This window comes from Phyllobates terribilis, unplaced genomic scaffold, assembly GCF_046119375.1.
Source record: "Phyllobates terribilis strain yellow unplaced genomic scaffold, ASM4611937v1 Scaffold_187__1_contigs__length_3656778, whole genome shotgun sequence".
Taxonomy (NCBI): domain Eukaryota; kingdom Metazoa; phylum Chordata; class Amphibia; order Anura; family Dendrobatidae; genus Phyllobates; species Phyllobates terribilis.
In genome coordinates, this window is record NW_027362947.1 from 2207728 (window position 1) to 2224564 (window position 16837).

A 16837-nucleotide genomic window follows, 5' to 3' on the forward strand; every position below is an offset into this window, starting at 1 on the left:
AACCAAACTTTTTGGGTTGGGTTCTCTTTTATAGTCTGCAGGCATTAAATGAAAGAAGTCAGTGTTCCAGCAGAAGGAGACAACGTTTCAGAAAAGGCATTGTAGCAAACCAAAAAAGAAATTTTAAGCGCAGCAGAGTAACCAGCGCACATACCTGTTAGCTCAGGTGAGTTTAAAAGGCTGCTGTTGATAACAAGGGCATTTGCTAAATAGATGGTGTGTGTGCAACAATATACTGAAAGGTCAATTATATTGTGCAGCTTATCTCACCACCTGTAGTTATTTAGGTGAAAGCTCCAAAATGCTTGCCTAATATGTCTGTTTATCCAAAAGGAAGTAAAAAGGGAGAGCTAGAAAGATAGCATTGCATCACATTACATGGCAATGCAATGCACAGTTGCTGAAGTTGAACCAAAATGAGCTTGTAATCTGGCTTCTGCAACTTTGAACATGAAAAATCCAATGAGGAGAAGAAAAGCAAAGCCAAAGAGTCCATCCCAAAATCCGACAAACAAGCAAAATGAACAAAAAACATTGAATTCAATTCTTTCTGATTTTAGAAACTGCATTAAAGAAGGGGTGCACCGGTCCTGGAGATACTGCAATACCAGGTCAATGCGTGGAGTGGACAGAGCAAGCTCTTTTTCCATCTCCCTGTTCTAAAAATCCATTTAATATATGGTCCCCAGATAGGGGACGTATCAGATATTAAACTGATAAGAACAGATACTACACTTGATCTTAGCCAAAAGGCCGAGAAGCGATAACCAGAATTGGTTTCAAACTACGGAGCCACCCAAGGATCCTGAAAAGTCCATTTGTGGAGATGAGCTCCTGGACTCCCGTTAAGAAGACATGTTGTCAACCTCTAGATCCCTTACATGCCTGCACTTTTCGGCTTGCTGCTGCTGCAATCCACGCGTTTTAGATCTGCATAACTCCACCTCTTTAAACACAGCACCTTCACCCCCTGCTGTTCCCACCCGCCTCAACACCGTTGGAAGGGAGGAGAACCAATTAAGGCGGGGGGTGGGGTGGAACGAGCAGCTGTCTACCCTTAGCAGGAGGGCTCCTGATTACATACCTCTCCTGCTGCTGCTGCTGCTGGCTGTCCAGCAGCAGACTGAAGGTGGCTGCTGCTGTGCACAGGTATATAAAGGCTCAGAGCCTATTATGACACGCGCAGCCAGCGTTCCATTGCCACATTCCATCTACTGCAGGCAGGATACCTGGCTGGCTGAATGTCGCTGAGAAGCTCACAGAGACCGCCATAAGCAACAGTTTAACAGAATGCCACAGACTAATCAACCAAACTTTTTGGGTTGGGTTCTCTTTTATAGTCTGCAGGCATTAAATGAAAGAAGTCAGTGTTCCAGCAGAAGGAGACAACGTTTCAGAAAAGGCATTGTAGCAAACCAAAAAAGAAATTTTAAGCGCAGCAGAGTAACCAGCGCACATACCTGTTAGCTCAGGTGAGTTTAAAAGGCTGCTGTTGATAACAAGGGCATTTGCTAAATAGATGGTGTGTGTGCAACAATATACTGAAAGGTCAATTATATTGTGCAGCTTATCTCACCACCTGTAGTTATTTAGGTGAAAGCTCCAAAATGCTTGCCTAATATGTCTGTTTATCCAAAAGGAAGTAAAAAGGGAGAGCTAGAAAGATAGCATTGCATCACATTACATGGCAATGCAATGCACAGTTGCTGAAGTTGAACCAAAATGAGCTTGTAATCTGGCTTCTGCAACTTTGAACATGAAAAATCCAATGAGGAGAAGAAAAGCAAAGCCAAAGAGTCCATCCCAAAATCCGACAAACAAGCAAAATGAACAAAAAACATTGAATTCAATTCTTTCTGATTTTAGAAACTGCATTAAAGAAGGGGTGCACCGGTCCTGGAGATACTGCAATACCAGGTCAATGCGTGGAGTGGACAGAGCAAGCTCTTTTTCCATCTCCCTGTTCTAAAAATCCATTTAATATATGGTCCCCAGATAGGGGACGTATCAGATATTAAACTGATAAGAACAGATACTACACTTGATCTTAGCCAAAAGGCCGAGAAGCGATAACCAGAATTGGTTTCAAACTACGGAGCCACCCAAGGATCCTGAAAAGTCCATTTGTGGAGATGAGCTCCTGGACTCCCGTTAAGAAGACATGTTGTCAACCTCTAGATCCCTTACATGCCTGCACTTTTCGGCTTGCTGCTGCTGCAATCCACGCGTTTTAGATCTGCATAACTCCACCTCTTTAAACACAGCACCTTCACCCCCTGCTGTTCCCACCCGCCTCAACACCGTTGGAAGGGAGGAGAACCAATTAAGGCGGGGGGTGGGGTGGAACGAGCAGCTGTCTACCCTTAGCAGGAGGGCTCCTGATTACATACCTCTCCTGCTGCTGCTGCTGCTGGCTGTCCAGCAGCAGACTGAAGGTGGCTGCTGCTGTGCACAGGTATATAAAGGCTCAGAGCCTATTATGACACGCGCAGCCAGCGTTCCATTGCCACATTCCATCTACTGCAGGCAGGATACCTGGCTGGCTGAATGTCGCTGAGAAGCTCACAGAGACCGCCATAAGCAACAGTTTAACAGAATGCCACAGACTAATCAACCAAACTTTTTGGGTTGGGTTCTCTTTTATAGTCTGCAGGCATTAAATGAAAGAAGTCAGTGTTCCAGCAGAAGGAGACAACGTTTCAGAAAAGGCATTGTAGCAAACCAAAAAAGAAATTTTAAGCGCAGCAGAGTAACCAGCGCACATACCTGTTAGCTCAGGTGAGTTTAAAAGGCTGCTGTTGATAACAAGGGCATTTGCTAAATAGATGGTGTGTGTGCAACAATATACTGAAAGGTCAATTATATTGTGCAGCTTATCTCACCACCTGTAGTTATTTAGGTGAAAGCTCCAAAATGCTTGCCTAATATGTCTGTTTATCCAAAAGGAAGTAAAAAGGGAGAGCTAGAAAGATAGCATTGCATCACATTACATGGCAATGCAATGCACAGTTGCTGAAGTTGAACCAAAATGAGCTTGTAATCTGGCTTCTGCAACTTTGAACATGAAAAATCCAATGAGGAGAAGAAAAGCAAAGCCAAAGAGTCCATCCCAAAATCCGACAAACAAGCAAAATGAACAAAAAACATTGAATTCAATTCTTTCTGATTTTAGAAACTGCATTAAAGAAGGGGTGCACCGGTCCTGGAGATACTGCAATACCAGGTCAATGCGTGGAGTGGACAGAGCAAGCTCTTTTTCCATCTCCCTGTTCTAAAAATCCATTTAATATATGGTCCCCAGATAGGGGACGTATCAGATATTAAACTGATAAGAACAGATACTACACTTGATCTTAGCCAAAAGGCCGAGAAGCGATAACCAGAATTGGTTTCAAACTACGGAGCCACCCAAGGATCCTGAAAAGTCCATTTGTGGAGATGAGCTCCTGGACTCCCGTTAAGAAGACATGTTGTCAACCTCTAGATCCCTTACATGCCTGCACTTTTCGGCTTGCTGCTGCTGCAATCCACGCGTTTTAGATCTGCATAACTCCACCTCTTTAAACACAGCACCTTCACCCCCTGCTGTTCCCACCCGCCTCAACACCGTTGGAAGGGAGGAGAACCAATTAAGGCGGGGGGTGGGGTGGAACGAGCAGCTGTCTACCCTTAGCAGGAGGGCTCCTGATTACATACCTCTCCTGCTGCTGCTGCTGGCTGTCCAGCAGCAGACTGAAGGTGGCTGCTGCTGTGCACAGGTATATAAAGGCTCAGAGCCTATTATGACACGCGCAGCCAGCGTTCCATTGCCACATTCCATCTACTGCAGGCAGGATACCTGGCTGGCTGAATGTCGCTGAGAAGCTCACAGAGACCGCCATAAGCAACAGTTTAACAGAATGCCACAGACTAATCAACCAAACTTTTTGGGTTGGGTTCTCTTTTATAGTCTGCAGGCATTAAATGAAAGAAGTCAGTGTTCCAGCAGAAGGAGACAACGTTTCAGAAAAGGCATTGTAGCAAACCAAAAAAGAAATTTTAAGCGCAGCAGAGTAACCAGCGCACATACCTGTTAGCTCAGGTGAGTTTAAAAGGCTGCTGTTGATAACAAGGGCATTTGCTAAATAGATGGTGTGTGTGCAACAATATACTGAAAGGTCAATTATATTGTGCAGCTTATCTCACCACCTGTAGTTATTTAGGTGAAAGCTCCAAAATGCTTGCCTAATATGTCTGTTTATCCAAAAGGAAGTAAAAAGGGAGAGCTAGAAAGATAGCATTGCATCACATTACATGGCAATGCAATGCACAGTTGCTGAAGTTGAACCAAAATGAGCTTGTAATCTGGCTTCTGCAACTTTGAACATGAAAAATCCAATGAGGAGAAGAAAAGCAAAGCCAAAGAGTCCATCCTAAAATCCGACAAACAAGCAAAATGAACAAAAAACATTGAATTCAATTCTTTCTGATTTTAGAAACTGCATTAAAGAAGGGGTGCACCGGTCCTGGGGATACTGCAATACCAGGTCAATGCGTGGAGTGGACAGAGCAAGCTCTTTTTCCATCTCCCTGTTCTAAAAATCCATTTAATATATGGTCCCCAGATAGGGGACGTATCAGATATTAAACTGATAAGAACAGATACTACACTTGATCTTAGCCAAAAGGCCGAGAAGCGATAACCAGAATTGGTTTCAAACTACGGAGCCACCCAAGGATCCTGAAAAGTCCATTTGTGGAGATGAGCTCCTGGACTCCCGTTAGGAAGACATGTTGTCAACCTCTAGATCCCTTACATGCCTGCACTTTTCGGCTTGCTGCTGCTGCAATCCACGCGTTTTAGATCTGCATAACTCCACCTCTTTAAACACAGCACCTTCACCCCCTGCTGTTCCCACCCGCCTCAACACCGTTGGAAGGGAGGAGAACCAATTAAGGCGGGGGGTGGGGTGGAACGAGCAGCTGTCTACCCTTAGCAGGAGGGCTCCTGATTACATACCTCTCCTGCTGCTGCTGCTGCTGGCTGTCCAGCAGCAGACTGAAGGTGGCTGCTGCTGTGCACAGGTATATAAAGGCTCAGAGCCTATTATGACACGCGCAGCCAGCGTTCCATTGCCACATTCCATCTACTGCAGGCAGGATACCTGGCTGGCTGAATGTCGCTGAGAAGCTCACAGAGACCGCCATAAGCAACAGTTTAACAGAATGCCACAGACTAATCAACCAAACTTTTTGGGTTGGGTTCTCTTTTATAGTCTGCAGGCATTAAATGAAAGAAGTCAGTGTTCCAGCAGAAGGAGACAACATTTCAGAAAAGGCATTGTAGCAAACCAAAAAAGAAATTTTAAGCGCAGCAGAGTAACCAGCGCACATACCTGTTAGCTCAGGTGAGTTTAAAAGGCTGCTGTTGATAACAAGGGCATTTGCTAAATAGATGGTGTGTGTGCAACAATATACTGAAAGGTCAATTATATTGTGCAGCTTATCTCACCACCTGTAGTTATTTAGGTGAAAGCTCCAAAATGCTTGCCTAATATGTCTGTTTATCCAAAAGGAAGTAAAAAGGGAGAGCTAGAAAGATAGCATTGCATCACATTACATGGCAATGCAATGCACAGTTGCTGAAGTTGAACCAAAATGAGCTTGTAATCTGGCTTCTGCAACTTTGAACATGAAAAATCCAATGAGGAGAAGAAAAGCAAAGCCAAAGAGTCCATCCCAAAATCCGACAAACAAGCAAAATGAACAAAAAACATTGAATTCAATTCTTTCTGATTTTAGAAACTGCATTAAAGAAGGGGTGCACTGGTCCTGGAGATACTGCAATACCAGGTCAATGCGTGGAGTGGACAGAGCAAGCTCTTTTTCCATCTCCCTGTTCTAAAAATCCATTTAATATATGGTCCCCAGATAGGGGACGTATCAGATATTAAACTGATAAGAACAGATACTACACTTGATCTTAGCCAAAAGGCCGAGAAGCGATAACCAGAATTGGTTTCAAACTACGGAGCCACCCAAGGATCCTGAAAAGTCCATTTGTGGAGATGAGCTCCTGGACTCCCGTTAAGAAGACATGTTGTCAACCTCTAGATCCCTTACATGCCTGCACTTTTCGGCTTGCTGCTGCTGCAATCCACGCGTTTTAGATCTGCATAACTCCACCTCTTTAAACACAGCACCTTCACCCCCTGCTGTTCCCACCCGCCTCAACACCGTTGGAAGGGAGGAGAACCAATTAAGGCGGGGGGTGGGGTGGAACGAGCAGCTGTCTACCCTTAGCAGGAGGGCTCCTGATTACATACCTCTCCTGCTGCTGCTGCTGCTGGCTGTCCAGCAGCAGACTGAAGGTGGCTGCTGCTGTGCACAGGTATATAAAGGCTCAGAGCCTATTATGACACGCGCAGCCAGCGTTCCATTGCCACATTCCATCTACTGCAGGCAGGATACCTGGCTGGCTGAATGTCGCTGAGAAGCTCACAGAGACCGCCATAAGCAACAGTTTAACAGAATGCCACAGACTAATCAACCAAACTTTTTGGGTTGGGTTCTCTTTTATAGTCTGCAGGCATTAAATGAAAGAAGTCAGTGTTCCAGCAGAAGGAGAAAACGTTTCAGAAAAGGCATTGTAGCAAACCAAAAAAGAAATTTTAAGCGCAGCAGAGTAACCAGCGCACATACCTGTTAGCTCAGGTGAGTTTAAAAGGCTGCTGTTGATAACAAGGGCATTTGCTAAATAGATGGTGTGTGTGCAACAATATACTGAAAGGTCAATTATATTGTGCAGCTTATCTCACCACCTGTAGTTATTTAGGTGAAAGCTCCAAAATGCTTGCCTAATATGTCTGTTTATCCAAAAGGAAGTAAAAAGGGAGAGCTAGAAAGATAGCATTGCATCACATTACATGGCAATGCAATGCACAGTTGCTGAAGTTGAACCAAAATGAGCTTGTAATCTGGCTTCTGCAACTTTGAACATGAAAAATCCAATGAGGAGAAGAAAAGCAAAGCCAAAGAGTCCATCCCAAAATCCGACAAACAAGCAAAATGAACAAAAAACATTGAATTCAATTCTTTCTGATTTTAGAAACTGCATTAAAGAAGGGGTGCACCGGTCCTGGAGATACTGCAATACCAGGTCAATGCGTGGAGTGGACAGAGCAAGCTCTTTTTCCATCTCCCTGTTCTAAAAATCCATTTAATATATGGTCCCCAGATAGGGGACGTATCAGATATTAAACTGATAAGAACAGATACTACACTTGATCTTAGCCAAAAGGCCGAGAAGCGATAACCAGAATTGGTTTCAAACTACGGAGCCACCCAAGGATCCTGAAAAGTCCATTTGTGGAGATGAGCTCCTGGACTCCCGTTAAGAAGACATGTTGTCAACCTCTAGATCCCTTACATGCCTGCACTTTTCGGCTTGCTGCTGCTGCAATCCACGCGTTTTAGATCTGCATAACTCCACCTCTTTAAACACAGCACCTTCACCCCCTGCTGTTCCCACCCGCCTCAACACCGTTGGAAGGGAGCAGAACCAATTAAGGCGGGGGGTGGGGTGGAACGAGCAGCTGTCTACCCTTAGCAGGAGGGCTCCTGATTACATACCTCTCCTGCTGCTGCTGCTGCTGGCTGTCCAGCAGCAGACTGAAGGTGGCTGCTGCTGTGCACAGGTATATAAAGGCTCAGAGCCTATTATGACACGCGCAGCCAGCGTTCCATTGCCACATTCCATCTACTGCAGGCAGGATACCTGGCTGGCTGAATGTCGCTGAGAAGCTCACAGAGACCGCCATAAGCAACAGTTTAACAGAATGCCACAGACTAATCAACCAAACTTTTTGGGTTGGGTTCTCTTTTATAGTCTGCAGGCATTAAATGAAAGAAGTCAGTGTTCCAGCAGAAGGAGACGTTTCAGAAAAGGCATTGTAGCAAACCAAAAAAGAAATTTTAAGCGCAGCAGAGTAACCAGCGCACATACCTGTTAGCTCAGGTGAGTTTAAAAGGCTGCTGTTGATAACAAGGGCATTTGCTAAATAGATGGTGTGTGTGCAACAATATACTGAAAGGTCAATTATATTGTGCAGCTTATCTCACCACCTGTAGTTATTTAGGTGAAAGCTCCAAAATGCTTGCCTAATATGTCTGTTTATCCAAAAGGAAGTAAAAAGGGAGAGCTAGAAAGATAGCATTGCATCACATTACATGGCAATGCAATGCACAGTTGCTGAAGTTGAACCAAAATGAGCTTGTAATCTGGCTTCTGCAACTTTGAACATGAAAAATCCAATGAGGAGAAGAAAAGCAAAGCCAAAGAGTCCATCCCAAAATCCGACAAACAAGCAAAATGAACAAAAAACATTGAATTCAATTCTTTCTGATTTTAGAAACTGCATTAAAGAAGGGGTGCACCGGTCCTGGAGATACTGCAATACCAGGTCAATGCGTGGAGTGGACAGAGCAAGCTCTTTTTCCATCTCCCTGTTCTAAAAATCCATTTAATATATGGTCCCCAGATAGGGGACGTATCAGATATTAAACTGATAAGAACAGATACTACACTTGATCTTAGCCAAAAGGCCGAGAAGCGATAACCAGAATTGGTTTCAAACTACGGAGCCACCCAAGGATCCTGAAAAGTCCATTTGTGGAGATGAGCTCCTGGACTCCCGTTAAGAAGACATGTTGTCAACCTCTAGATCCCTTACATGCCTGCACTTTTCGGCTTGCTGCTGCTGCAATCCACGCGTTTTAGATCTGCATAACTCCACCTCTTTAAACACAGCACCTTCACCCCCTGCTGTTCCCACCCGCCTCAACACCGTTGGAAGGGAGGAGAACCAATTAAGGCGGGGGGTGGGGTGGAACGAGCAGCTGTCTACCCTTAGCAGGAGGGCTCCTGATTACATACCTCTCCTGCTGCTGCTGCTGCTGGCTGTCCAGCAGCAGACTGAAGGTGGCTGCTGCTGTGCACAGGTATATAAAGGCTCAGAGCCTATTATGACACGCGCAGCCAGCGTTCCATTGCCACATTCCATCTACTGCAGGCAGGATACCTGGCTGGCTGAATGTCGCTGAGAAGCTCACAGAGACCGCCATAAGCAACAGTTTAACAGAATGCCACAGACTAATCAACCAAACTTTTTGGGTTGGGTTCTCTTTTATAGTCTGCAGGCATTAAATGAAAGAAGTCAGTGTTCCAGCAGAGGGAGACAACGTTTCAGAAAAGGCATTGTAGCAAACCAAAAAAGAAATTTTAAGCGCATCAGAGTAACCAGCGCACATACCTGTTAGCTCAGGTGAGTTTAAAAGGCTGCTGTTGATAACAAGGGCATTTGCTAAATAGATGGTGTGTGTGCAACAATATACTGAAAGGTCAATTATATTGTGCAGCTTACCTCACCACCTGTAGTTATTTAGGTGAAAGCTCCAAAATGCTTGCCTAATATGTCTGTTTATCCAAAAGGAAGTAAAAAGGGAGAGCTAGAAAGATAGCATTGCATCACATTACATGGCAATGCAATGCACAGTTGCTGAAGTTGAACCAAAATGAGCTTGTAATCTGGCTTCTGCAACTTTGAACATGAAAAATCCAATGAGGAGAAGAAAAGCAAAGCCAAAGAGTCCATCCCAAAATCCGACAAAGAAGCAAAATGAACAAAAAACATTGAATTCAATTCTTTCTGATTTTAGAAACTGCATTAAAGAAGGGGTGCACCGGTCCTGGAGATACTGCAATACCAGGTCAATGCGTGGAGTGGACAGAGCAAGCTCTTTTTCCATCTCCCTGTTCTAAAAATCCATTTAATATATGGTCCCCAGATAGGGGACGTATCAGATATTAAACTGATAAGAACAGATACTACACTTGATCTTAGCCAAAAGGCCGAGAAGCGATAACCAGAATTGGTTTCAAACTACGGAGCCACCCAAGGATCCTGAAAAGTCCATTTGTGGAGATGAGCTCCTGGACTCCCGTTAAGAAGACATGTTGTCAACCTCTAGATCCCTTACATGCCTGCACTTTTCGGCTTGCTGCTGCTGCAATCCACGCGTTTTAGATCTGCATAACTCCACCTCTTTAAACACAGCACCTTCACCCCCTGCTGTTCCCACCCGCCTCAACACCGTTGGAAGGGAGGAGAACCAATTAAGGCGGGGGGTGGGGTGGAACGAGCAGCTGTCTACCCTTAGCAGGAGGGCTCCTGATTACATACCTCTCCTGCTGCTGCTGCTGCTGGCTGTCCAGCAGCAGACTGAAGGTGGCTGCTGCTGTGCACAGGTATATAAAGGCTCAGAGCCTATTATGACACGCGCAGCCAGCGTTCCATTGCCACATTCCATCTACTGCAGGCAGGATACCTGGCTGGCTGAATGTCGCTGAGAAGCTCACAGAGACCGCCATAAGCAACAGTTTAACAGAATGCCACAGACTAATCAACCAAACTTTTTGGGTTGGGTTCTCTTTTATAGTCTGCAGGCATTAAATGAAAGAAGTCAGTGTTCCAGCAGAGGGAGACAACGTTTCAGAAAAGGCATTGTAGCAAACCAAAAAAGAAATTTTAAGCGCAGCAGAGTAACCAGCGCACATACCTGTTAGCTCAGGTGAGTTTAAAAGGCTGCTGTTGATAACAAGGGCATTTGCTAAATAGATGGTGTGTGTGCAACAATATACTGAAAGGTCAATTATATTGTGCAGCTTATCTCACCACCTGTAGTTATTTAGGTGAAAGCTCCAAAATGCTTGCCTAATATGTCTGTTTATCCAAAAGGAAGTAAAAAGGGAGAGCTAGAAAGATAGCATTGCATCACATTACATGGCAATGCAATGCACAGTTGCTGAAGTTGAACCAAAATGAGCTTGTAATCTGGCTTCTGCAACTTTGAACATGAAAAATCCAATGAGGAGAAGAAAAGCAAAGCCAAAGAGTCCATCCCAAAATCCGACAAAGAAGCAAAATGAACAAAAAACATTGAATTCAATTCTTTCTGATTTTAGAAACTGCATTAAAGAAGGGGTGCACCGGTCCTGGAGATACTGCAATACCAGGTCAATGCGTGGAGTGGACAGAGCAAGCTCTTTTTCCATCTCCCTGTTCTAAAAATCCATTTAATATATGGTCCCCAGATAGGGGACGTATCAGATATTAAACTGATAAGAACATATTTTTTTTTTTTTTTTTTTTTATACCATTCAGTAAAATTTTTCAAGCAACAATCAATAGTATAAAAACTCATACTACGTTGCCCAGTCTTACATCATAATGGTACTTTCTTTATTTCATATTTATAACTTTTTACTGAAACAGTTGTAATACCTTTTGAATGGACAAAAAACTATAAAACATACCATTATCATAAAAAAAGACAGATCACAACACTTAAACAAGGACTTACTGGTACTTTACCAGTGACCTCCATTTTTTGACTTTCCAAAAACCTTCTGAATCAGAGCCACCACCGCCACGGCTGTCCCATAAATAAACTATGTATAACCTTGACAAAACCATCCTAACACAATTATTAACTGAGATTATTTTCCTTTTAAATAAACACAAATTCCTAACGTCCCACAGACTTTCTATTACACATGCCATTATCAACCACAACAATCTCTCTTTCACCCGGCTACTTGCACCCATCCCAAACATTACCACTCTCCAATTTATAAAATTCACGCCCGCTAGTTCCTTGCATAAACCACCCACTCCCTTCCAAACACTCTGAGCATAATCACAATTCCAAACCAAATGCATAACAGTTTCACTCGCCCCACATCCATCCCTCGGACATACCTCTGTTCTAATCAGATCCCTCCTCTTCTGTACCTCTCTCACAGGCAAAATCTCATGCAAACTCATCCATACGATATCACGCTGCCTATTCGATATTCCTTTTATACTCAGGTTCCTCCATACACACAACGCTTCACTCGATCTCAAGCCCCTAATGTTACATTCAAACTCTCTAACACGCATCCTTCTCCTTACATTCCTTATCACTTTGAAATCACCCATAGGAACATCCAACAAATCATGCTTGACAACAAATTTTTCAACAAACTCATACCACACTGGACATTTAAACGAAACAGGTACTCTTGCATCCCTTCTCATCCATTTCAACCCAAACAACATCCATCCAGCCATATATTTAATCATAAAAGCCGTCTTGTTATCCCTACCTAACAGAACAACCACCGTTTTAATATAATTTAAACCAAGACAAAATTCAAAATTTGGGAAATCCATTCCCCCATGTTCACGTAACTTACACAAATATTCCCTTTTAAGTTTTTCCATCTTACTTCCCCAATAAAACGTAAAAATTAGCTTCTCAATCCGCCTAAAACCCCTATAAGGGGCTGGAAAAACCACTGACACAAAAAGTAACATAGGAAGAATCACTGACTTAATAATAAGGACTTTGCCTGACAATGTCAAGTCCCGTAACCTCCAAAAATTTAACTTCTGTTCAATCCTCTTACCGCATTCATCCCAACTCTCATTCCCTTTCAGATCTTTGTTAAACCATACCCCCAAAACCTTAATAGCACCTTCTTCACATATCACACCATCCATCCTAACACTCGAATCCCCGAAACACTTAAAGCTACACTTCCCCCAATTCACCCTAAAACCAGATGCACCACAAAAGAAATCTAAAAGCAACCTTGCTCGATTCATAGCAGCCATATTATCACTCACCACAACAACATCGTCCATATACCCCATTACCTTTACAGTCTTTCCACCACTCCCTGGGATCAGAAGACCATTCATCACTTTCTCTTTCCGAATCATGCACAACAGGGGCTCAATCACACTTATAAACAGGACAGGGGACAACGGACACCCCTGCCTGACCCCTGATTTTATGCACACCTTCTCACTCAAACATCCATTCACTAACACTTCACTCACCACACCATCATACAAACACCTTATGGCATTCACAAAAACACTAGGAAAACCCATCCTAACTAACACCTCAAACATAAACGCATGCGACACTCTATCAAAAGCTTTCTCAAAATCCACACAAAAAACCATACATTTCCCGTTCCTAAACATACAATCTCCAATTACGTCCCTCAACAACAAGAGGTTATCAGTCATACACCTACCTGGCACCGCGCACACTTGATCATCACCAACCACACTTCCAATCACCCCACGCATACGGTTAGCCAGAATTTTGCTAAAGACTTTATAATCTGCATTGAGTAATGTAATCGGCCTCCAATTACGCAAATTCTTTTTCTCACCCTTCTTATATAGTAAAACAACTACTCCTTCTTTCATGGAATTACAAAGTACACCATTCATCCACATATATTGACATACCTCCACAAAATCAACACCAATCACATCCCATGCTTTTACATAAAACTCCACAGGCAACCCATCTTTCCCAGGTGTTTTATTCTTTTTCGCACCATCCACCGCCTTTTTAACCTCATCAAAAACAATATCCTCACTCAAACACTCACGTTCCCCTGATTCAAGCTGACTCTCCAACATACCTAACACATGCTCTTTCAAACCCCCATCCACCCATTTAGACTCAAATAAACTACTATAGAAACTATGTACCTCATCCAACACTTCCCTTCCAACCACAGTCATACCATTATCATTTACAACCTCATCCAACTCATCTTTTTTACTGCACATTTTTTTAAAAAAGTACCTCGTACACTTCTCATCCATATCCAAATGCTCAACTCTCGTCCTAAAAATAATTTCCTTCCCACGCTTTTCCAAAACACGCTTCATCTCATCTCTCGCTCCTCTGAGTTGATCACTAACATCAATTCCTTTCATACTCATTTTATGTAACCACTCAATCCTCATATTTAAATCTTTAAATCTGCCTCTTTCAATTGCTGCTTTTTTATAACCCCACCTCCTAAAAAAATTCTTAATTTCCACTTTCACCCAATCCCACCATACAGTCACATCCACAAAATTATTTTTCCTAGACCTCCACCATTCATACTTACTTTCGAAGTCTCTCATAACCCTAACATCCTCTAACAACCTAACATTTAGCTTCCGTACCCCAACACCATGCACCATTTTTTTATCACCTTCAAACATACCCCACAAACATTCATGGTCTGTGAAAGAAAAAACATGCTGTTTAAAAAATTTACACACCAAACCTCTATTTGTATACAGCATGCGGTCAATCCTGGACACTATTCCTCCCCTATCAGCTCTATATGTGGCCGGTGGTGGCTTACTCAAAAATTCCGCTGCATCTAAAAAAGAAAAATCAGATGTAATTTGATTAAGGACCTTACCCGTGACATCAATTTCCCCTTCAGAAACACAATTGAAATCACCAACTAATAATATTGGAATCCTTCCAGGCAAAAATAAACGTATTTTCTCTAATAGTGCTAACCTATCCCCTTTGTTAATTGGACAATACACGTTAACAATTTTCACCCTCCACCCTCTCCCCTTAACCACTGCCATTATACAACGACCTGGCTCCACCACCATATAATTTTCAAAACTTAAATCCCTATTCCCCAACAAAATCCCCACACCATCATTTTTGTTTGTCATTGAACCTGACCAAATACTATGCCCATATACCCAGTCCTTTTCAGGAGGTGACTCTTCAATTCCGCACTCTTGCAGACAGTAAATATTTGCTCCAAGATTTTTTAGTTCTTCCAGTATAGCCAATCTTCTAGGCTTAGATTTTATAAGCCTTACATTTATTGACAGTACACTACAGCCCATGTTGGAGCCCATTTTTTAACCATATTCGGTAAAAAAGAACATACCCCCCACCGAAGAGTCAACCTTTCTCGTCTTGAAACTCGATTCCTGATGTTAAGCAGAGAATGCTGGCCCCCTCCTCCAAAAAAGACCTCCTAGGAGAGGCACTGTAGCTCTCGGGATAGCTCCTATCACTTAAGGGGCTGATGCTCCCAATACTGGCAGGTGAAAAATCTGGCCGGAACTTCTTTGCAGAAGACACATCAGAGTCCTCATCAGGGGGCCTCACCACAGCCCCGGTGAAGTCACCCTGGCCACCACCACCTTCATGAATTGCCTCTGAGCTTTCCAAAGCCAACACCGGCGTTGTGGAGAGTGAACCGCTCACTTCTCCCTCACCACTCACATCAAGCAGAATTGACATATCTGCAGGCTCTATCTCAACAGCGCTTCCACCAGCAGGATCGGGTGCTTGCTCCATCTCTTCCATGAAGTCCCTTACTACCTCGATCGCCTCACCAATAGTGGCGGCAGTAGTAGGACGTGGGGACACGGCCTCTGCATATGACCTGGAACGATGGGGACAGTCCTTGAAAGCGTGTCCCTCCTCGCCACATGCATTACAAACCATGGAGTTAGTACACTCCATTGCCAGATGACCCTCTTTATTGCATTTCCCACAAAACTTCTCCACCGTGCAGTCCTCTTGGTAGTGTCCAAAGGATTTACACTTCCTGCAAAACCGCGGAGCACCAGGAAAATACATATACCCTCTATCCCTCCCGATGGCAAAACTGAGGGGAGGGTAGTGGATACCCCCAGGTCCCTGGGGGTCCTCCTGGAACCGTACAAAATACTTGTGTTTGCCAGTCCACAAGCCCACCTCATTCCTCACCTTGTGTGAGTAGGACACATAGCTGCAATGACGGTTCAGGAATCTAGTAATGTCCTCCACATCCACAAGGGGGTTGTGCATAAACACAACAACTGGCACTTCCCCCTTAGTATACAATACCGTAAATGTAAGCCCATCAAGAGCCGGATGATCCAAGGCTTGCTGATCCTTTAGAGTCTTGAAAAGATTCTGGCAAGCTGCCATACGATCAAGGACTAAAACGTACCGGCCATTCTTTGGGAACTCCTGTAGGCAAATGATGTCTCCACGACCAACATTAAAAATCTTGAAGATGACGACTTCCACCAAGAACCGCAGGTTAAAGAAATTCCTCCTCGACTCCTCAATATCAATGCGAAAAGAATTTTTGACCCGAATATCATCGGTCCCGGCATAGCGAATCTTGACGCCCATTATCACCTCTCGTTTCCTCTGGACCCCCCCCAATAGCAGCAGGCAGCTTAAGCCACCTAAGTGGCGATGCTGCAAGGCCGAGGGGGAGACACTATAGGATCCTTCTGACCAGATACAAGATCTAAGCCAAAAGGCCGAGAAGCGATAACCAGAATTGGTTTCAAACTACGGAGCCACCCAAGGATCCTGAAAAGTCCATTTGTGGAGATGAGCTCCTGGACTCCCGTTAAGAAGACATGTTGTCAACCTCTAGATCCCTTACATGCCTGCACTTTTCGGCTTGCTGCTGCTGCAATCCACGCGTTTTAGATCTGCATAACTCCACCTCTTTAAACACAGCACCTTCACCCCCTGCTGTTCCCACCTGCCTCAACACCGTTGGAAGGGAGGAGAACCAATTAAGGCGGGGGGTGGGGTGGAACGAGCAGCTGTCTACCCTTAGCAGGAGGGCTCCTGATTACATACCTCTCCTGCTGCTGCTGCTGCTGGCTGTCCAGCAGCAGACTGAAGGTGGCTGCTGCTGTGCACAGGTATATAAAGGCTCAGAGCCTATTATGACACGCGCAGCCAGCGTTCCATTGCCACATTCCATCTACTGCAGGCAGGATACCTGGCTGGCTGAATGTCGCTGAGAAGCTCACAGAGACCGCCATAAGCAACAGTTTAACAGAATGCCACAGACTAATCAACCAAACTTTTTGGGTTGGGTTCTCTTTTATAGTCTGCAGGCATTAAATGAAAGAAGTCAGTGTTCCAGCAGAGGGAGACAACGTTTCAGAAAAGGCAT

General features: G+C 44.0%; 9 non-coding genes across 9 annotated transcripts; all 9 read right to left on the reverse strand.

The window, feature by feature from the left end:
* Positions 1 to 574: 574 nt before the first annotated feature.
* LOC141212889 (U2 spliceosomal RNA) lies at positions 575 to 765 on the reverse strand. Its single transcript, XR_012282472.1, has one exon. It is a non-coding gene; the product is annotated as a U2 spliceosomal RNA (small nuclear RNA).
* A 1115-nt stretch (positions 766 to 1880) lies between these two features.
* On the reverse strand, positions 1881 to 2071 carry LOC141212890 (U2 spliceosomal RNA). Its single transcript, XR_012282473.1, has one exon. It is a non-coding gene; the product is annotated as a U2 spliceosomal RNA (small nuclear RNA).
* A 1115-nt stretch (positions 2072 to 3186) lies between these two features.
* On the reverse strand, positions 3187 to 3377 carry LOC141212891 (U2 spliceosomal RNA). Its single transcript, XR_012282474.1, has one exon. It is a non-coding gene; the product is annotated as a U2 spliceosomal RNA (small nuclear RNA).
* A 1112-nt stretch (positions 3378 to 4489) lies between these two features.
* LOC141213095 (U2 spliceosomal RNA) lies at positions 4490 to 4680 on the reverse strand. Its single transcript, XR_012282673.1, has one exon. It is a non-coding gene; the product is annotated as a U2 spliceosomal RNA (small nuclear RNA).
* A 1115-nt stretch (positions 4681 to 5795) lies between these two features.
* Positions 5796 to 5986, reverse strand: LOC141213179 (U2 spliceosomal RNA). Its single transcript, XR_012282741.1, has one exon. It is a non-coding gene; the product is annotated as a U2 spliceosomal RNA (small nuclear RNA).
* Positions 5987 to 7101: 1115 nt separating this feature from the next.
* LOC141212892 (U2 spliceosomal RNA) lies at positions 7102 to 7292 on the reverse strand. Its single transcript, XR_012282475.1, has one exon. It is a non-coding gene; the product is annotated as a U2 spliceosomal RNA (small nuclear RNA).
* Positions 7293 to 8404: 1112 nt separating this feature from the next.
* Positions 8405 to 8595, reverse strand: LOC141212893 (U2 spliceosomal RNA). The gene has a single exon (XR_012282476.1). It is a non-coding gene; the product is annotated as a U2 spliceosomal RNA (small nuclear RNA).
* A 1115-nt stretch (positions 8596 to 9710) lies between these two features.
* On the reverse strand, positions 9711 to 9901 carry LOC141212894 (U2 spliceosomal RNA). The gene has a single exon (XR_012282477.1). It is a non-coding gene; the product is annotated as a U2 spliceosomal RNA (small nuclear RNA).
* A 1115-nt stretch (positions 9902 to 11016) lies between these two features.
* On the reverse strand, positions 11017 to 11211 carry LOC141213210 (U2 spliceosomal RNA). Its single transcript, XR_012282763.1, has one exon. It is a non-coding gene; the product is annotated as a U2 spliceosomal RNA (small nuclear RNA).
* Positions 11212 to 16837: the final 5626 nt, after the last annotated feature.